We start from the raw sequence: 20,181 nt of genomic DNA, 5'->3' as shown, positions 1-20,181 counted from the left end.
CGAGGAAGACTCATCCCTCTCTGCTCCCTTTCCAATTCCTTGGATGTGTACTTAGGGGCTCGGTGACTAAGTATGGGGCTGGAGCTTTGAAAGGTTTAAGTCTGTTAATCCTTTGCATCAGTTAGGGTGCTGGGCTGCATGCAACAGAAAGCAACTTTGGCCTCTTTATACAAATAGAGATTTATGGGAAAGATATAATAGATGTTCTATCTCAAGTGTGAATGTCATGGCCATGACCACCTCCCCCACTGCCATGATGAATGGCCTCTAGCCATCTGTGCTTTTGGTTTGAGCACTTTCTCAAGATTCAAAGTTTGGGGAGAGAACACCACTCCAGCTGTCCTGGGATGAGTTTGGCTCCCTTAATCTCTGCAGTGAAAGGCAATCATCTGAGATTACTTTGCACCAAGACTGCCCCCAGTGAGGAGGGGCCGGAGGCAATTCCCAAGGGAAAGGGGCAGGATACCGGGCAAGGGATGGATGCCAGGCGGCCAGAGATGATGGGTGTCATCATCTATACAACTGGCCCCAGCCTCTACTTGCAACAAGCCTCCAACAGAAACACACAGTGGAAGGCATCTCAACCCTCTTAGCTTTATCCTTGTTGTCTTTTCATACTGTCTTTTGCATATCATCACATAGAACAATCTCCCTGGATTAGCAGGTACCAGCAGCCTTGCCATGTCCCAGCTCAGTGCCCTCTTCTGGGAAATGGGGCTTGTCCTGTTGACCTTGCAGGGTTGCTGTGAGGACCGAATGAGGAAACAGGTGGACGTTCTTGAAGAGCAGAGCACGTCCTGCACCTGAGGCGGTGAGCGTGTTCTGCACGGACAGCTGTGCCTGTCGGCTTCTCGTTCCGCCCTGCTCGCTGCCCCTTTTCACCTGCTTCTGTTCTGATTTATTTAGTTAGTGGTACCCCGCTTTATTCCTCTGGGGGGTTGGCTTTCAGGTGGGAGAACTTCCTCCTCAGTCCCCTGGCAGGGTGGCTTTGCTCACGTCCTGGCCTCTGTGATTTTGTGGGGGCTTCTGTCCCCCTCCTTCAGATTCCATGTGCAGCTGATCAAAGAGGGACAGCGTGGGGCGGTCCTCTGATGGGCAGCCTTTCCTCCGCACCCACAAAGGGGACCTCCTCCTCCTGCAGCGTCACCCCACCCTCACACATTTCCTGCCTCCCCTTCCCCTCCTGCTGCCCCCGCTCTCCTGAGTGTGGCTGCCTTTGGACCCCCGGAACCCCACAGGCTGAGTGAGATGCTGCCAGCTCCTCTGTCCTCAGCTCTCAGGGCTGTGCGCAACTCCTAATCTGTCATGCTGCAGCAAGCTGTCACTCAGATGTGACAGTAACAGACACTCGAAAGGCACGATCTACGGAAAAGCAAATCAGGGCCCTGTTGAAAAGAACGCCCAATGATAAAATACAACCAGTTAAGACAGGAGTTAAAACAAAGCACTTAGGGGTGGAGAAACCATGGGACAAAGGCAGGTTCTGAGCACTAGAGTCACTCAGATATAAACCAGGACTAAATAAATCGGAAAAAGCTACAGAATAGCTTACAAATTTCATAAACCTTGAACATTAAAAAAGAAACTAACAAAGATGTGGGGCAATGCTAATTCCATAGCTTCCATAAAATAGAGATAAATATTGTTTAAAATTGATACACACAGCTAAAAAAATTACTTCTACCTTTTCAAGTTTTCATCATAGTTTATTATTTTAATCTAAGAGAGCTCTTTTAGGAAATAATATCTCTGGCAGTACAGAAAATGTTCCTTGAAATTCATAAACTTTTTTCAGTTTAATGTCAATCTTTCCTACTAAATTTAAGTAAAATTAAATTAAATTTGCTTTTAAAAATAGCATGTATTATCTACTTCATGGAAATATATTTTCCTTGCTTCATCTGGCCTCCTGTTTGTATATATGCAAAAGAAAAAGAGGTGTTCAGAATGATATTCTTATAACTTTTTAAATATTCAAATTATTTTAATGATAGCTATTTCTGGGGTTTAGATGTAGGGTAATTCTTTTAATTCCTTCTTTAGAGATTTGGCATTGCTTAAATTCTTTCTAATAGACACAAAGTATTAAAAAATACAATATAATCATTACTCTCAAGAAAATCATTCTAAAGAAGACCACTCTGGGTTAATTGGAAAATCTGCTGTAGGGATGAATAATTTAACACGGATTCTCAGGGTGGCCCAGAAACCTATGTTTACATAGGTTACCTGAATATATCCATAAATCTTGCTGATTTATAACTCAGACACATTTTTTTAAGCTTAAATGTGTGACTTTCAATTTGGAAATTATTCCCCATGTTAATATACGGCTGAGTCATTGCTAAGGTCTGACATTCAAGCTTTCTCAATCCTCCTGGGTGCAGAGCTGGTGATAAAGTTGGGGCAGAGGGAGGAGAATGAACTCTCCGTTAAAAGCAGATGAATTTATTATGATCAGTACTACCAGGACGAAGCAAGAAGAGAACAGACAATGAAAAAATGACGTGAGGGAAGAGCTAAAAGACTCCAGTTCGAGTGCCAGCAAGCGTGACAGCGCGTCTGAAGCCCTACGCCTTGACCACCTCCAGTTTGGGCCCGATACAGTGACAGCCCCGTGCTTTAAGACTCGCTCTCGTTCGGGTTATTTTTCCCTGGTGGCAATTCTCCCGCTCTCTGTTCAGGGAGCACAGCCAAAAGCAAGCGGCTGTTGGGGAGAGGCTCGGCCTGCGGCCGTCGGGGGGACGCGCTGCCTTCCTAACCCTGTCCCCACCAGGGAAGAACGCCAGGGAGATTTGTGACCTGGTGCCCTCTGTGGAAACAGGTGGCTTTAAATTTTAATTTATCTGGGCAAATTACATTTCTCCAAATTTATGCCATCGTTCTGTCCCAAGCCCAGACATTGCTGCCACTAAAGCACTGATGTTTAACCAGGAACTTTACATTTATGTCAAAAAGCAAGGAACAAATGACCTACGTGCCCTGTTCATTTCTGCTGAAACCAGGGTAAACCTTTGAAATTGCTTGCCATAAAAAACTCAGGGAATATACACATATATATTTACCCCTGGAGAAACACGTGGTATTATTTTGTATGTATTTTAATATACATTGTATCTTACTGTATATATGTGTATAAATACATATAAAATGTCTGAAAATCTCACCTCACAACAATGGTAGCCTTAGGGAGAAGGGAGGGCACCGACAGGCACAGGGAGCAAAGGGGCCTTAGCAAAGGGACATCTATAATGCCCTCGCCTCTTTCTCTATCCCTTCTTTTCTTTCTTTTGTGCGTTTTTAAGAAATATAGTTATACTTTGTACTCCACAACTAAAAATTGCTTTGAAAGATTTGGAAATCACATTCTTCAGAAAACTCTGACTGAGCCCAGGGATACACTTACTGACTGCAGAGTGGAGTTGCTTCTTTGGTTGTTTTAAAAACTGATTTTTGCGGAGTAGCTGTGTTTTGTGATGCAGCTGATTCCATATGTCACTGGGATGAATGAAAATGTCAAAAAGATGTGTTTTCTTGATCAGATGTTTTTACCTAAATAACTATTGTGGCTGGGAAAAGCAAGAAATCGGTTTGTGAGTGGCACATAGTAGTTACTCAACAAAATGTTGACTAACTGAAATGGGTGAATGGATGGGGGATGGATGGATTAATCTGGTATGAGATAATCATTGGTTAAGAATGACCTTGAGCACAGGTTACTTAGACTAAGAAAAAATGAATATTAAAACCCATTCTCACTCTTGGCCAATAGTTGGATGTAATAATAACTTTTTTCTGCTTTAAAAATATCAGCAAAATGAGGGGTTGTACAGATGATCTTAGTCTAAACCTAAGCTGAAGCTGAGATTTTGTCGGGATGCAACCAAGGAGTGACAAACTGTTCTCTCTCAAAGTGAGGGTGTAAGACCCCAAACTAGCCTAACCAGCTCTCTGCTTCTGTAACCACGCTTGCTTTTAGAAAACCAAGACCCCACACCCCTTCCGCCCTTCCAGGAAATAGCTGTTATAGCTGTTACAAGTTCCGGGAACTAAGTGCAACCAGTTATACAAGACAAGACCAGTGGAATTTCCCCACCCTAAACTCCCTAACCACCGGCTGCGGTTTTAGCTTATAAAAAACCCCCCAAGCTTGAAAGTGGCGCGGCAGCTCCCCTAGCTCGGTGATGTTGTCCGCCCCTGGGCTGCGCTGGAAATAAAACCTCCTGCCCTTTTGCATCAAGCCTCTGGACTCTGAGTCTTTTTGGGCGGTTGGTCGTCTCTCTCCCAAACGGGCTGTACATTCCTAGGGCCCAACAGAAGGCGGTTGGCAGGCGGCGCGGAAGGCGGCGGCATCGCGGCGGGCGCTGTCGGCTCTGGGTGGCGTCGGCGCGGGGTGGCGTCGCGGGGGGCACGGGGCAGTGTGGAGCGCGGGGCGACGTCGCGAGGGGCGCGGGGCGGTGTGGAGCGCGGGGTGGCGTCGCGGGGGGCGCGGGGCGGCGCTGGGTGGCCTCGGCGCTGGGCTGTGTTGCAGGGGTCGCAGGGCGGCGTCGCGTGGGGCGCCGGGCGGTGTGGAGCACGGGGCGACTTCGCGGGGCGGCGGGGGTCCCAGGCTGGCGGGGGCGCAGGGAGGCGTCACAGGGTGGCGAGGGAGGCGCTGGGCGGCGGGGGGGACGGGATGCAGGGCGGCGGCGGGGGCCACGGGGGGGCGCGCGGGGCGGCTGGGGGGGGCGCGGGGCGGCGGGGGGAGGGCGCGGGGCGGGCGGGGGCAGCTGGGGGGCGCGGGGCAGTGTCGCGGGGAGCGCAGGGCGGCGGGGCGGCGGGGGGTAGCGTGGGGCGGCGTGGCGGGGAGTGCGAGGCGTCGGGGGTGGCACGGGGCGGCGGGGGGTGCGCGGGGCGGCGTGGCGGGGGGTGCGCGGGGCGGCGTGGCGGGGGGTGCGCGGGGCGGCGTGGCGGGGGGTGCGCGGGGCGGCGTGGCGGGGGGTGCGCGGGGCGGCGTGGCGGGGAGCCGCGGGGCGGTGGGGGGGGCCGCGGGGCGGCGTGGCGGGGGGGGGCGCGGGGCGGCGGTGGGGGGGCGCGGGGCGGCGGTGGGGGGCGCGGGGCGGCGGTGGGGGGCGCGGGGCGGCGTGGCGGGGGGGGGCGCGGGGCGGCGGTGGGGGGCGCGGGGCGGCGGGGGGGGCGCGCGGGGCGGCGGGGGGGGCGCGGGGCGGCGGGGGGGGGCGCGGGGCGGCGGGGGGGGCGCGGGGCGGCGGTGGGGGGCGCGGGGCGGCGGGGGGGGCGCGCGGGGCGGCGGGGGGGGCGCGGGGCGGCGGGGGGGGGCGCGGGGCGGCGGGGGGGGCGCGCGGGGCGGCGGGGGGGGCGCGCGGGGCGGCGGGGGGGGCGCGGGGCGGCGGGGGGGGGCGCGGGGCGGCGGTGGGGGGGACGCGGGGCCGGAGGCGGGCTCGCCTGGGGCGCCGCGGGCCGGGGAGAGCGCACAGCCGCCTGGCTCACGCGGGGTGCGGTGATCGGCTTTGCGGGTGTCACGTGCTTGTCTCTGCTTGACACACATGCTGTCAAACTTGTTTCTCGGCGCCTTGAGCAATTCTGTCAGGAAAACTGTATTTGGTGGCTGGACCCTTCGCTTGGCGCGCTCGCTCCACAGGCGAGCTTTCTCACTTGGCCGCGAGCCAGACCGAGGGAGGCACCGGTGCTCCCGCTGGTCATCCCAGCCACCGAATGTGCCGTTTTGCTTTTTTTTTTTAAGACGGGGGATAGCGCGAACGCGGTCCCCAACTACCGCGAACACGCAGTCGAGTTCCCCGCACTGGGGGGTCGCGGGGGTCGGCAGGTCCGCGGTGCAGGGGACGAGCCTCGCCCTGGGAAGGCCACCTTCGTGACCGCGGAATCTGCCCCGCCAGGTGGGCATCGAATGTGCTGTTTGGAGACGCCCTGAACCACAGGCCGCAAACTCGGGGACTGCAGGGGCCAGGCAGGAACGTAAACGCGGGGCAGCCCGTCCCCCGCCCACCTAAAGGGCGCCGTCCCAGCTGCCTGCTGGCTTGCAGTCCGGAGTTGCCGAATTGTGGACCTGTTTATCTTCTGCAGAAATATGAGGGGCAATAATTATACTGGGCAGTAATTATTGCACCTTATATTTCTTCGAGGTTGCTCTTCAGCTTGCAGTAATTACTCCAGTGGCAAACCTATCCCCCCATCTTTTAATGAATTGTTTTTTCTTATTTCATGACTCTAAAATGTAATTTAGAGGCTACTTTAACTCCCCCGCTCCAGTAACTTATTCAAGGGTGGGCATTAAACCAGGCTGAAGCAATGCTAGCCCCTCATCCTCCTGGCATAAGAACCACAGTTACTGATTCAGTCCCTGGGCGTGTGACTCAAGTTGGCGGATCAGGATCCTTTTTGGTTTCCTTTCCCTTTCCCTCTCCTTTTCCCTTTCCCTTTCCTTCTCTCTCTCTCTTTTTCTTTTCCTTTAATTTGCGCTTGGGAGCACAAGTGTTCTTTTCATTGTGAGGCTGAGAGGGTGTCAGCTAAGGAATGACTGGTGGCCCTGACATCAGTCATGTGGCAGAAGTCAGCCCACAGGAAGGATGGATACTCAGAGATCAGAGACGAAGAGTCCCGAGGGCGCTCAAGTTCCCAGCCTCAGTTGTCTCAGGGGGCTGTCCTGTTCTTTCCAAGGATTGGTTCTGTACGAAACAAGCTCCTCCTTTTTGCCCATCTATTTTGAGTTGAGTCTCTTACTCATAAACTAAAAAGTGCTGGCAGATACTCGGCCTCTGGCGCCTGGCTGCTTGGGCCCAGCCTGTGCCTGGCACTCGCTAGCTGTGTGGTCTTGAAAGTTCATTGACATCTGTGCCTCAGTTTCCCTATCTGTGAAATGGTAACAATAACAGAACCTACCCCATAGGATATTGTGAAGATTAAAACAGTCAATACATAGAAAGCCACAGAACATCAGTGTTGTCATCAAATGTGAGCAAGTGGCAAAAAATGATTAAATACCCCAGAAGAATACAATCTGTCTGCCACTGAAGATCCACTTCTGCTCAAAGACAGTTGGAAACCTGAAAGGTGATTCCTCATCCATCATTTTCTGACTGTTCAGGGAAGAATGGTAACTCTGTGAAAGAAAGATGTTTTTCTTTTCCTTTCCCAAAGAGAAAGAAAAATAAACTTATAAAATCGAATTTGTGTTACATCAAGAAATTAGAAGGCAAACTAGATGGGAAACTCTAGAACAAGGTGGAATTCATTAATATTTTGAGAGAGATGGAAAGTTGAAGAGACAGAGTCATTATAAGACACTTGAACACCCACTACAAAGAGAATTTACTAATGGGTGAGTGTAGGTATAATTTAATGCTTGAATTTTTGATAAAACCCAAAAATGACAGTCTGTAATTTTGACTTCAGTGGAGGAGGTAATAGAAATGCCATTCAGGCTTGGAGCAGCGGAGCGCTTTGAAAGTCCTTATTTAGTTAGGGACTGTAGGCAGAGTCCAGCTAGGGAAGAACTCTCATTTTGTTTGCAGTAGGTTCACTGGCACCTCCCAAAAACTGAAGAGGCAGCAGGGAAGTGAGCCACCCACTTCTCTAAGAAGACCTACCTGAAACCCATCCTAGGGTGAGAATCTGGGGCCCTGAGTCCAAGGAAACCTTCCCTGGGAGCGGCCTTTACCATCTTGCGCCCTTGGAGCCGGCCTCGGCAGAAACAGTGAGGTCTCCAAGCACAGGCAGGAGGAGAACAAAGCAGGGCAGTGGCGCCCGCGTTTCAGGAACTGAACTGAAAAAGGAAGAGATTAAATGAGTGTCGAAGGGATGGTTGTTTTGTTAGGAGAATCAGAGCGTAGGGCCGGTTTTGTGGCGCTTTGCCCACTCTGCTACCTCCGAGCAGCGCGTCACTGGGCGCTGGGCCAGTGCTGGCAGACTGCAGTGGACGGTTTCCGCACTGAATCCCCTTACAGAGAAGTGAGGGTTTCATGCAAAATCCACCATACCTGGGAAGCCCTCAACACTGAAACAGTGGGGAAACAGGCTGGAAGACTAGCAAGCTCATGGCTGTTTTGGACATCGTTGTTTTCCAAGGATAAATCTTTTAAAAAGCCTTTAAAAATGGTTATTGCCAAGTCAGACATTTCCCATCAGAGGATCAGAAAAAGGGTGGCTTGCCAGCCCCCAGATTGATTTCACTCACTCTTATTTGAAAATGTTGAAAAGAGAAAGTTAACCAGGACTGACTTGGAGAGTCCCTGGAGAATGCATTCTACTGCTTGGGGGCAGCTAAGCGCCTCTGTGACAGCCTGGTCTGGCCACAAACCCTGGTCCTCATGGCCAAAAGTGTGTCTAGGTTGCCCCCAAGGACACCAATCTTAATTCAGGGGCACTTGTGTCTCTTTTTAGCGCCTGAGTGCTCATGGTTTTGCGTAGTTGTCCATTTAACCTCCAGGTCACGGCCACAGGACTTGGTCTGGTGCACACAAGCAGAACTGCATTAAAGTTCTATACGATACTTCCTTTTTATGGTAGAAAGAGAAGCTGCAACGTGAGTTATCTGGAAGTGTGTTTGGGGCAAAGGAAATTTAATAGTGAATGAAATGTGGGCGGAGAAGGCCAGGCAGGGAGACGGCGCCAGGACTGCTGAAGACCAGGCAGAAGGAGCGGGCGGTGTCCTGGGCCGTGTGGAGGAGGAAGTGGGTGGGGCCTTGCAGAGCAGCGAGGCGGAGGAAACAGGCCTGAGCCTGTGCAGAGAGTACGTGGGTTCTGCTCCAGCCTCCGGCCTGAGGTTTGGTTTTCACAGCCAACTTTTAGGTTCACCTCCTTGAAGTTTTTCCAGACCAGCCCCACCTGTAGCCTGTGGTATCCTGGACAGGTTGAGCTTCTTCAGAGGCCCTCTATGGCTCCTCGTGGTCTGGAGAATAAGGTCCAAACTCCACAGTTTCCAAAATGTGTCTACTACCTGTCTTCCTAGGCCTCGCTCCAACCGGCCTCTGGCCAGGGCTGAATTCTTTATTCTTCCCAGACTGCTCCTGAACTTTCTCCCACTATTTCCTCTTTCTGGAAAGGACTCGGCTCCCCCTCTGCTGGGGAAATACCCTCCTTTATGGAGACCTATGACACCATTCCCAACTTCAGCAGTTCTTCATCCTCCTGGCCCCGTGGGGTTTCAGGAGCCCATGACAACACTGGAGCCCACAGGGAAGGAGGTAGGAACAATTGACTCCAAATTATGAAGACTGCAAAATCAAAATAATAGCATTTTAAAAACACAAAAATATTTTTGACAACAAAGTATTACATTTAATATGGGGAATGGACACATTTTAATATGACTATTGTCTTGGGGTGGGGTCTTCAAAGAAAAAAGTACTTGGAACCTGTAGAAACGTCTCATGAGAAGACCTTTGCGGAGACCCATGGCAGGAGGGCAGTCTCCCTCCCGCTTCCCTGCTCTGGGGCTGTGTCTGCCGCACCGCTAATCTCTCTGTGCTCTGTGCCCAAGTGGCCGGTAGCCACTCTTGCCTCCTCTGCTGGACTGTAGCTTCCTGAGGGCCGAATGCTGTCTTCTATAGGGGACCCACTTAGCCGCCCATAGGCTGATAGACAGGTTCTTCACATCGAAAATGTCACCAAATGCCCAGGTTTCTGGCTTCTTTTAAACATTCAGATGATCTGCCTACGCCAGTCATGCCTCATGACAGGTGGCTGGGCCTGCATGGGAGGGGCATGCGGCCTCCTGTTTGCCAAGCTTCCCCGTGCCCACCTGGGTCATTTTGCCAGCATCCTTGTCTGAGAGCCTCCTGCCTCACACCTTTGGTGTGACCCTCCTCCTCCTCCTCCTCCTCTTCGTACCTAGCACAGTGTCCTACACAGTGCAGGGGTTTAACATGTATTTGTTGAGTAAATAAATGATTACAGGGTTTGGAGCTTGATGCCCTCAGAATTCATTGTCAACATCAGACTTTGAGTTGCACAAAGCAAACTTTAGCTATTTACTAATAACATGACACTATTTTCCCTTTTCCAGCTGGCTGAGGGAGGGAACCTACCAACCAGCTAATGCCGAGTGTAATTGGATCATTTTACTGAAAATGTTCACAGCAGTAGCAAATTAAATCTGTGTGATGGATCTCCAGCATTATGAATTTTTTGTCAAATTTGCAGGCAAATTATTGTCTTAACTCCAAAATGATGTACCCAAAAATTCATGATGTGAGAGCATCAGATGCAATGGGAGTTTGTGATGAGACACAGATGGAAAGCAAGACGAATGTGGACCGTCTAGTGCCTCCATTTTGCTTATATCAAACAAAATTAGTCTTGTCCCATAAATTGATAAAATTATCCTTTATAATACGGGGAATTCAGCTGAAAGGAATGCCAGAGAAGCCTAAGCATTGTTGATCAGAGATTTAAAAGCCATCATTTCAGAAAATGGACATTTCACATTTGCTCCTGAGATCCAAGCTATGGAGGTCAAGTTTGAGAATATGTTAAAAACTATGCTATCCCACAACCTCAGCTGTGAAATTTAAGGTGATATTTTCAGTGAAATGGCTAATTGGTGTCAGTATGGGTGAGTGTCCCAACTTTCCAACCGGATTCTAAGCAGCTTGCAGGCAGAGCCTGTCTCTCACCCCTCAGTCTGTTTTCACTTTCCTGCCACAGCGCCTGTGCACAGCTGGTGACTCAATATTTATAACTTCTTGGTTGGCAAACACACCCAACTCATTTGACCCTAAATGCAGCAAACTTTCATGCAATCCTCTTAGAAAAGCAGCAAGCTCTAAAATCTGGGAAGTCCACAGCAAAGTGAATAAAATGAGTAGAATTCCAAGGACAGCCTTTGTCATTAGTAATTCATGCAAGGAAAAAACTACAATTGAAGAAAATAGGCTCCCACTGCTACAGGTAAGTTTATGTAGCAATGCAGTGGAAATGGCACCAGCTTGATAATGAGAAATGGGATTTATGAATGGGCTGAGTGCACCGAGTCCAATGTAGTTGTTCAGTTTCAGAGATAAGGTTTGACCCGTGGAATACTCAAATCAAGGAAATAATGAACTAGAATATAATAGATATCTGCTATATCATTATTTCACAAATAAAGAACGTATCCAGTACTATCTTTTAAGCATGATGTGCATTTCTATTCCTTGACTGAACAGTCATTGAAACCAATAGTCATTGTGGCCCAGATTGGTGAAGGAACATGGCAGATTAGATTATTCTCAAAAAACATTTCCTCCCACCTACTTCATTCAGTTTCCATGAGAGGAGTGAACTTCACCACTGCTTGACTTTGGGCAGGGACAGACCTGTGACTAGTTTTGGCCAATAAGGCATTAGTAGATTGGCCTACAAACAGTCTTGAGACATGCTTCAGTGATTGGTGTTACACTCCTGTGCTTCTGCGGTCAGTGTGAGAAGAACATGCTCTGGTGGCCAAGGCCCCTTCAGTCTGGGGCCTAGGCGACAAGTGAGTGATACAGGTGCTCTACCTGCGCAGGTCAAACAGCTGGTGGGCGGAGCTCTTATGTGTGCATACCAGGTGACATGGAGATTGACAGCATCTCCGTCTTACACCGCCGGGGGTGGGGGGCATACATGGAACTGGGAAGCATTGGCCTTGGGCATTCAGAGAGCCAGTGGTGGGACGCAGAGAGAGGTAGCTGTGCATGCTGGGATTCTAGATTCTACAGCTAGATTTCTGTCACACAGCTGTGCTCTGAACAAGAGCCCCCCTATACTGATTTAAAAATTCTATCATCAAGGAACTACATGAACAGACTAATTACAGACCCCTAAACTCTATTCCTCTCTTTCTGCCTTTCTCTCCTCTCATCTCTTCCTTTCTCCCTCTCTCTGCCTTTCTCTCTCCCTCTCTTTCATTTTAGGGATGAAGGCAGTGTGGTATGATTGACAGTACAGCAGATAGTGTCAAGAAAACTATGTTCTGACTCTGCCACCATCTCTCTGAGACTTTTGCTAAATTACTCCCCTCTCTGAGCTTCATTTTTCTCATCAGTAAAGCAGAGTTGGTGATTCCCGTCTCACAGAGGCACCGAAAGGATTTACGAAGTGACAGTCCCGAAGAGCTCAGGACAGGGCACTGCTTCGAGCTGTCTCTGGGGAGAGGCAGACACGGCTGCCTTCACAGTCTCCTATGGCAGAAAAAGTTGCATATTTTCCATATTTTCCCCCTTGTCAGGTAAAAATGTGCAGAGCCAGCAGCTCCTTGCCTCTGCCTGTTGAGGAAATCGACACAAAGCAAACTCCCAGGCTGAGCAGAACAGGTCGCCAGGGCCCTACCCGTCTTCTGTGAGTGTCCTGTGTTCTGCTAAAGACTTCTGGGTGGGCAATTCTTATTAGAAAGGTGACAACACTTATCCTCCAATCCAGGCTTCTGGCTTGACTTCCTGTTTCCCACACCAGGCCCCCAGGTGTCATTTCTGGAGCCTCAGCACGGTTTCAGCCTCCCAAGTCGCCTTCTTTCAGCAAGACGCACCTTATGCAGCTCTCGCTGTGCTCGGCCTGCGTGGGGACAGAGTCCCTGCTCCGTCCTCTAGGGAGACATGGCCTCTCTGGGGAAAAGGCCTCAGGCAGGAAACATTCCTTTACTCGATGCGTATTTATTGAGCATCTATTAAATGCTCAGGACCTGGTTCTGGGATGAAGTGAAATGGATGCTCATGGAGACAGTCTGTCGAGAGCAGGGCTGTCTGATGGAAACATAATATGAGCCACATACATAATTCGAAGTTGTCTAGTAGCTATCTTGAAAGGAGTTTAAGCAGCTATCTTAAAATTAATTTTAATGTCTTTTACTGAACCCAATAAATCCAAAATGCTATCATTTCAGCACATAAAAAAGATTTTACAGACTTTTTTCCCCACTGGTTCTTTGAAGTCCCCTGTGTGGTTCGCGCTCGCAGCACATGCCAACTTGGGCGGCCGCGGTTCACGTGCTCCACAGCCACACGCGGCGAGCAGCTGCCACGGGGGCCGGGCGGGCCCTGAGAAACCAGCGAGCCGCGGGAAGCCGCGTGCAGGCGCCCGCGAGGAGGGCGCCGGGAGGAAGGCGTGCGGGTGCGCGGGCCGGGCGGGCCGGGCGGCGAGGGCGCGGGGAAGAGCGGGCGCCGGGGCGCGGCGCGAGGCGGGTGGGGACACGGGCTTGGGACCGCACGGATCACCCGGCCGCGGAGGCATGCCCAGGGGAAAGAAGCTGCCCCGGCTCCGCGAGCTCCGCGCCGGCTCGGCCTCTGACACCGCCGCACTCATTCACCCATGTGAGGACTTTCCTGGGCAGCCGGTGCCGGCGCGACGCAGCGCGGGAGGAGGCGCCGGCGCGGTGTCCTCGGGCTGCAGGGCGGACGCCCGGGCGTGCCCAGCGCGGGGCGGCTGGGGGCGGGCACGGTTCAAGGCAGGCGATGAGCCTTTTCTCCTTGGGGACCGCTCCGTCCCTCTCCGCCCTGCCCCGCGTCGGGGAGGCCGAGCAGGGTCTGCAGCCAGCAGTGTCGCGCCAGCGTCAGTCCCTTGGTTTTGATCGCGGCGCTGCGGTCGCCTGGGGCCTTAGTTGGGGATGCAGGGTGAAAGGTAGCCGGAGACGCCGTTATCTTTGCAAAAAAGTCTGAAATCATTTCAAAATAAAAAGTTTAAAAAACGCACGGACCATGATGAAAATATATGTAACAGCAAGAAATTTGCATTTAGCCATATCCACGAGAGAATTCCCTAAATCAAAGGGAGATTTTGATGGCATCATTTTTACACAGCACAGTATGGTGTTTAAAACTCACCTGTTCTAGCAAGGCTGCCTTGATGCAGAAATGAAATTCAGTGCATCCTCGGAGCTCTGCTTCCCACAGACATGCCCCTCAGCACCAGGTAGAGGGCGGATCTGTCCACAGGCCCCTTGCCACTCTCTACCCCCGGGGCGCTGCAGGAAGTCAGGTTTGGCCTCTCTGGGCCTCAGTGGTCCCATCTGTAGAGTGGGAGTTTGGGCTGTGGAATCTCCAAGGCCGTCTAGGTCTGAAATGCCCAACTCAGAGTGTAGATTTACCAGGTGATGCTCACATCACAAAGCCACTGGGGCCCGGTGGAAACAGCCAGAAAGTTTCTTCTACTTCTTGCCTTGTAGGATCGTTCTGGTAGGAGTCAGGACTAACAACAACTACTAGGAAAACTAACACTTACTGATCTGTTGCTGTGTGCTGGGCATGATTCTAAGCCCTTTCCATGATTAACGCACTAAATCCTCACCACAGCTATCGCCGTCATTCACATTTTATAGACGAGGAAGCTGAGGCACAGAGAGGGGAAGGCGGTTGCCTGGGGCTCCACAGCGGCACAGCTGGCCTCTCTTGCACAGGGCATGGCCGTCCTGCGTTTGGGAGGGCAAGGCTGAGAATGGGACCCGATGGCAACGTCGGTGGAGGTGCCCCGCTCCAGCTCAGGGCGCTCAGAGGCAGGAAGACCCAGCCACGCGCTCCCGCCAGGAGCAGCGGCCTGCCCGCTGCCCGCCCGGGCGTGGGAACGCCTCCCTGCGCGAGCTGTGTCCCAGCCGGCTCTTTGTGCATGTGTGTGCGCGCGTGTGCGAGTTCACTTACTTTGTTTTCTCTAATGGCTTTACAAAAATTACAACATGGTAAATATTCATTATACAAATAATTCATATAGCACAGAAATGTATAATGGAAGAAGTGAAAACACCACCCCCTTCTCTCCTTCGTGCCTCTGTGCCCTTCCTTGAATCCCTCTCTCTGGGGGTGGTCACTAACGGGTGTTTCTAAGAATGTGGCACCTAAATGTTTTGCACCAAATGTGGCCCCGTGAGAACAAAGACTGTGCCTGCCTTGCTCACTGTCCTGTTCCCAAGAGAGGGCTGACTTACAGCTGGTGGCCAGTCATATTTATTGAATGTCAAATGAATAAATGAATGATTTGTTCTGAAGTTTATCCTTTTCTTTCATAGAACAAAATAAACATATCATGGACACCACTCCAATCAGAGCTTAGACTAGTTTAGTCTCAGGCATTCCATAAACCAGATAGACCTTAATGTATTTAACTGTCTCCTTCCTAATAAATGCTGGGGTGTTTGTGGTGTTTCTCTCACAGACATGGCACCGGGAGCCTCTTTCCAATGTGCCCTGGTGACGCACGTGAGTGCGAGTGCGGGGTCCGTCCTCGGCGCTGCGGGGCGGGAGTGTGCCGTCCAACCTCGTCTAGGAGTCGGAGGCCTCCCAGGAGCTGGGCGGAGGCACGGGCAGCTGCCCCGCTTTCAAGGCCGCAGTGTCTCCCCGACGGGGTTGAATCAGCGTCCCTCTGCTCGGGCTGCGGCTGGGTTATGAGGAGAGAGTCGCTCCCTCAGGGACATAGCCAGGGAACCCGCTCCGGCTGCGTGCACGGGCCGGCGGGCCGGGCGCCAGTTTCTCTACCTAGACGTTTGGATTCTTTCTTGTAACTTTCCATTCTGAGTACCCGGCATTGTCAACATACTTCCATCTGCAGTGGCTCCGCTGGATCTCACACCCCCACGGTGCAGGCGGGGAAGCGACATCACCCTGTTTCACAGGAGAGGCCAATGGCATCCAAGGTCATGCATTTGTCGCTCTCGTCAGCAGGGGTAAGCGTAACTGTGCTCAGGGACTAGGAGGAAGACAACCGCAATGGGACCTAGAGTGACCTTTTAAGGGTCAAAATATACTTAGGGTATTTAACAGGTGTCTTGTCTGAGGAAGAAAAGAAAGCAAAACCTACCTGGTGTCAAACCTGCAGTAAGTTCTGCTGGTCCTCAAATGAGGGTCTCCAAGCAACCAAAAATGTCACACAGTTGGAGAAGAGACATCAGAAAGTAGGAACAAGGCTGCAGAGATACCCATAAGAAATGAATGTCCTTTAGGTCTTCTTAGCCTGGAGACAGTGAAAGTATTGCCTCATATAAAGAGACCACTGATGATTTGATAATTATTTAATTTTGTTAGGGCTGGTTCTCAATTCAGTTAAATCAATTTATTTAATTGTCCCGGTTGAAGGGTTTGATAACAAATAGCAACAACAACAAAAGCACCTCCTGAAATGGACACCGTTTTTGGTGTTTCTTTGGGGAATGCTTTCCCTGCTCATCATCCAACGGGGACTCATCAGAGTCAACCCTAGCCTTCTGAAGGAGCAGTCAGCAAAGAGGCCCATTGCTCCTGCTCCGGGCTGGTAAGCTATTAGCTGGTAAATCTGGTGCTGCTGGCAGCCCTCTGGCCACCGCGTGGGGTTCAGCTACTGAGAATGAAGACAGTGTGGTGGAAAGCAGGGTGAGAGATGGAGAGAGACAGAGCCCCTGGATCCAGCTGTTCCTGAAGCCAAATTATTCCAGGACTTTATAGCTAAGAGAGTCAATAAATCCCTCTTTATGTTTAATCTAGTTTGATCTCAATTACTGAAGAATTCTTCATTAAGAAATGGGATATTTTATAACAAGAGGAGGAATCTTAAAACAAATTTGGGACACTTTTGAGAAAGAATGAGCTGGGTGCAGTGGCTCACACCTGTAATCCCAGCACTCTGGGAGGTTGAGGCAAGAGGATCACTTGAGGCCAGGAGTTTAAGACTAGTCTGGGCAACATAATAAGACCTCGCCTCTACAAAAAACAAAAACATTAGCTGGGTGTGGTGGTGCATGCCAGTAAGCGCAGCTGCTCGGGAAGATGAGACAGAAGGATCCTGTGAGCCCAGGAGTTCAAGGCTGCAGTGAGCTGTGCACCCCAGCCTAGAGCCTGGGTGACAGAGCGAGATGCTGGCTCTAAAGAAAAGAAAGAGAGAGAGAGAAAGAAAGAAAGAAAGAAAAAAGAGAGAGGAGGAAGGAAGGAAGGAAGGAAGGAAGGAAGGAAGGAAGGAAACCCATTTATTCACTTATTAAATATGAACCTTGGCCTGATGGCACCTTGTAGTGAATTTCCTTTGCTTCAAGGTAATATGGATGGTGTCAGAACACGCTCTCCAATCTCTGATTGATGACCAGACACAGAGCCTATCCCAAGGTCATGCGAGTGGTACTTGTGTGCGTGTGCGGACTAGGTTCCTGCTGCACGTAGACACTATGGGCCTTGGCCTGTCTGCCGTGCGCCTCTAGGCCCCTTCCTCTTGCGATGCCCTCTTATCTGCGCTTCCCCGTGCACGGCATTGCATCAGGCAACAGTCTCCCTCTTAGGATTAGGAGTCCAGCGTAGGTAGTCTGAGCATTCGAGCTGTGCTCTGTTCTAGCTGTGTGTCAGTTTGATTAGATAGGTGCAGGGACATGCCCGGGTGATCAGAGGAGGGCTTTGGTGGCCACGTGGGACATAGGAAAACACTCTATCCAGGCCTTCACTGCCTTTTCGCTGGACTAATAGGAACCCCAGTTCTCCCCTCTGCAATCAACCCTCAGTGCTCTGACATTACTTTTCTGAAACACACCTCCGAGCAGTCTTCACCCACAAGCCTTGCAGGTGCCACGCTGCCTCCAGGACAGCACAGGCTGCCAGTTGGTCCCTTCAGGCCCCCTGCTCTCTGAGCACGCTGCGTGCTGTGGTCCCAGTGTGTCCCTCCCGAACTCGGTGTTGAGGCCTCATGGCCGGTGTGCTGCAAGAGGCGGGGCCTTACGAAGGCGGCTCAGTCCCCAGGGCCCGTCCTTCGGGAGTGGGATTAAGGCCCTCACGAAAGAGTCTTCGTGCAGCCCTGGGCTCTCGCCCTCCCCCGCCACCGTGCCAGGACACAGCGTTCCTCCCTCCACAGGGCGTGGCAAGAAGGCCCTCCCCACACACCACGGTGCCAGTACCTTGAACTTGAACTTCCCAGCCTCTAGAACTGTAAGAATAAATTTCTGTCCTTTATAAATTAAAAAAAATATGTCACAAAAAATGTCAATCACAAGTAGAATAATAATTGTGTTTTTTATTGTTAATTTTTAGTGGGGCATGACATATACATCAACACTCACAAGTCCCAAGCACGCAGCTCGGTGAGTCTGCTCGTTTTGCCATGGAGACACTCCACATCCAGCCACAGCTCGGTGAGCTTCGCAAATGCGCGCGCACCTCCTCCCAGCCAGAGCAGCCCGGCAGCCCAGGGAGGGCCGGCGCCCTCCTAGTCGGTCCCCCCGTCTCCCACCTCCGAGGCAGCTGCAGGTGCGATTTCCCTTACCTTATTATTATTTTTGCCTGTGCTAGAACTTCATACCGATGAAACATGCACTCCTTTGTGTCGGCTTCTTTCACTCAGCACAGCGTTTCCAAGTCCATCCACATTCTCGCGCACAGCGCCTAACTCTGTCGAACGCTCCGGGTGCGCGGCACTGTGTTGGAGTTGCATCCTTCATGGCTTTGCAGGAATCCCACGGTAGGCTGTGAATACTCCCATCCTGCAGCTGAGAAAACTGAGGTCGCAAACTTGCTCTGAGTCTCATTGCTATTAAGCAAACCCGCTGCACTCTGCGCTCGGGTGTCCGACGCCAAAGCCCGAGGGCGAAGGACCGTGTGCCCCTGTCTCCTGTGGAGCAGGTCAAGCTCCGGGGCACGCCAGCCACGCCACCAACTGCCTCGCTCCTGCCTGCCCCCAGCCTCCGAACCACTCCTTTTTCTGTTTTTGTTCCTCTTGTGCCAGGCTGAAATGTCATCCTGCACCCCTGCAGGGGTCGCCGTCGCCCAGCCTGGCCGTGGCGAGCTCCAGGAGCAAGAACGAGGCGCGGCTGCCACGCTGCCTGCTCCAGGCCTCTGCCTTCCCGCCCGGCCGCGGCGCAGCTGACCCATAAACTCAGCTGCGCGGCTGGCCTGTCCACGAAAGGGACATTACCTGCAGCTGTAAGAAGGGCGAAGTGAAGTTAAAGAAGGACCAGTGCCACGCAGATAACCCAAATTAAACAAAAGCCTCTTCTGTCTAAGGTGACACCTGATTCAAAGTGGAATTTTCTTGGCGTGAAGCTATTGTCTCGACTTACAGAAAAGTCCTAGAGCTGGGCCTGACTGTGTGCTTAGCTGAGCCGGTCACTTCCCGTCCACAGCAGCCGCGGGTCACTGGGTGGCCAGCAATTCTCAGGAGTGGGGACCACCACAGCCACTTAGAAAGCATTCTGCTCAGAGGGCAAAACCCCTGCTCCTGGTCTTCCGGGCTTCCTTTGACACCCTCTCCAGACCTTCAGCCTAAACCCACTGAGATCAGGGCCAGGAAAAGACTACTTGGGTTCTCTGGGAGGGGGGTGGAGTGGGTAGGGGAGCAGGCAGCTGTGGGCTAATGGAATTGAGAGGGTAACAGAGTAGGACTGTTGATAGAGCCTTTCCTGGCTGTGCCATCTTGGGCAAGTTGCTTAACCTCTCTGTGCCATCGTTTCCTCATCTCTAAAATGGGGATAATAATAGTAACTGTCTTATCTGGTTATTGTGATGAGTAACTGAATACGTACATATAACATACATAGCACAGTTTCTGGTGTATAATACATATTTAATCTGTGTTGATTATATCCATATGACATTTGTTGTTGTCACTGGGACTGTGGGAGGAACATTCTAGACTGGGAGTCTGCCAATGTAGATTCTCATCTTGGTTCTGTCACTAACTTGCTGTGTGGCCTTCCGCGAGGTACTTCTCCTTCCTGGGTCTCAGCTTCTCCTGTCTGCAGAGCCAGAGGCCGCTCCAGAGCAGACGTTCTGCGCTCTGTGCTCTTGGCAGGACAGCATTCGAGCGACACTTTCCTGTTCTCTTCCCGACCAGCTGCTCGTCTCTGGCACCTGAACCTGCCCGAGGATGTTGGCGACCTCCTGCTTCCCAAGATGGAAACTCTGGGGCAGCTTCGAGTCCAGTTCAGACAACCGCCTTCTCCCAGACGGAAAAGCCTGTGTCGGCTGCTTCCCCGGAGATGGTGCTTTAGGTCGAAGTGTCCAGATCCTTGCTGGGCCTCCAGCCAGGTGCTTGACCTGTCTGAGCCCCAGACTCCTCCTCTCCACAGCGAGGGTACCAGTAATGGCTGTCCCATACAATGCTGTGAAGGGACAATGTGGTTTTGAGAGTGAAGAGTCTAGCAACATGCCTGGCTTGAAGTACATACTCAACAAAGATTAGTCATTTTTATATCACCGTGATGAGGATTATCATCACGATTTTTATTTCTTCCATTCCACTCCTGGATCTCAGGGAGGAGCAGCAAATAGAAGAATA

At 51.7% G+C, this 20,181-nt stretch overlaps 1 non-coding gene across 1 annotated transcript; it reads right to left on the bottom strand.

Annotated features, from left to right (window-relative positions):
* Positions 1–5,741: 5,741 nt before the first annotated feature.
* Positions 5,742–5,902, bottom strand: LOC142862972 (U1 spliceosomal RNA). Its single transcript, XR_012913865.1, has one exon. It is a non-coding gene; the product is annotated as a U1 spliceosomal RNA (small nuclear RNA).
* Between the last annotated feature and the right edge of the window lie 14,279 nt (positions 5,903–20,181).

Source organism: Microcebus murinus, chromosome 20 (assembly GCF_040939455.1).
Source record: "Microcebus murinus isolate Inina chromosome 20, M.murinus_Inina_mat1.0, whole genome shotgun sequence".
In the NCBI taxonomy this organism is placed as follows: domain Eukaryota; kingdom Metazoa; phylum Chordata; class Mammalia; order Primates; family Cheirogaleidae; genus Microcebus; species Microcebus murinus.
This window is presented reverse-complemented; position numbering and strand designations above follow the sequence as displayed.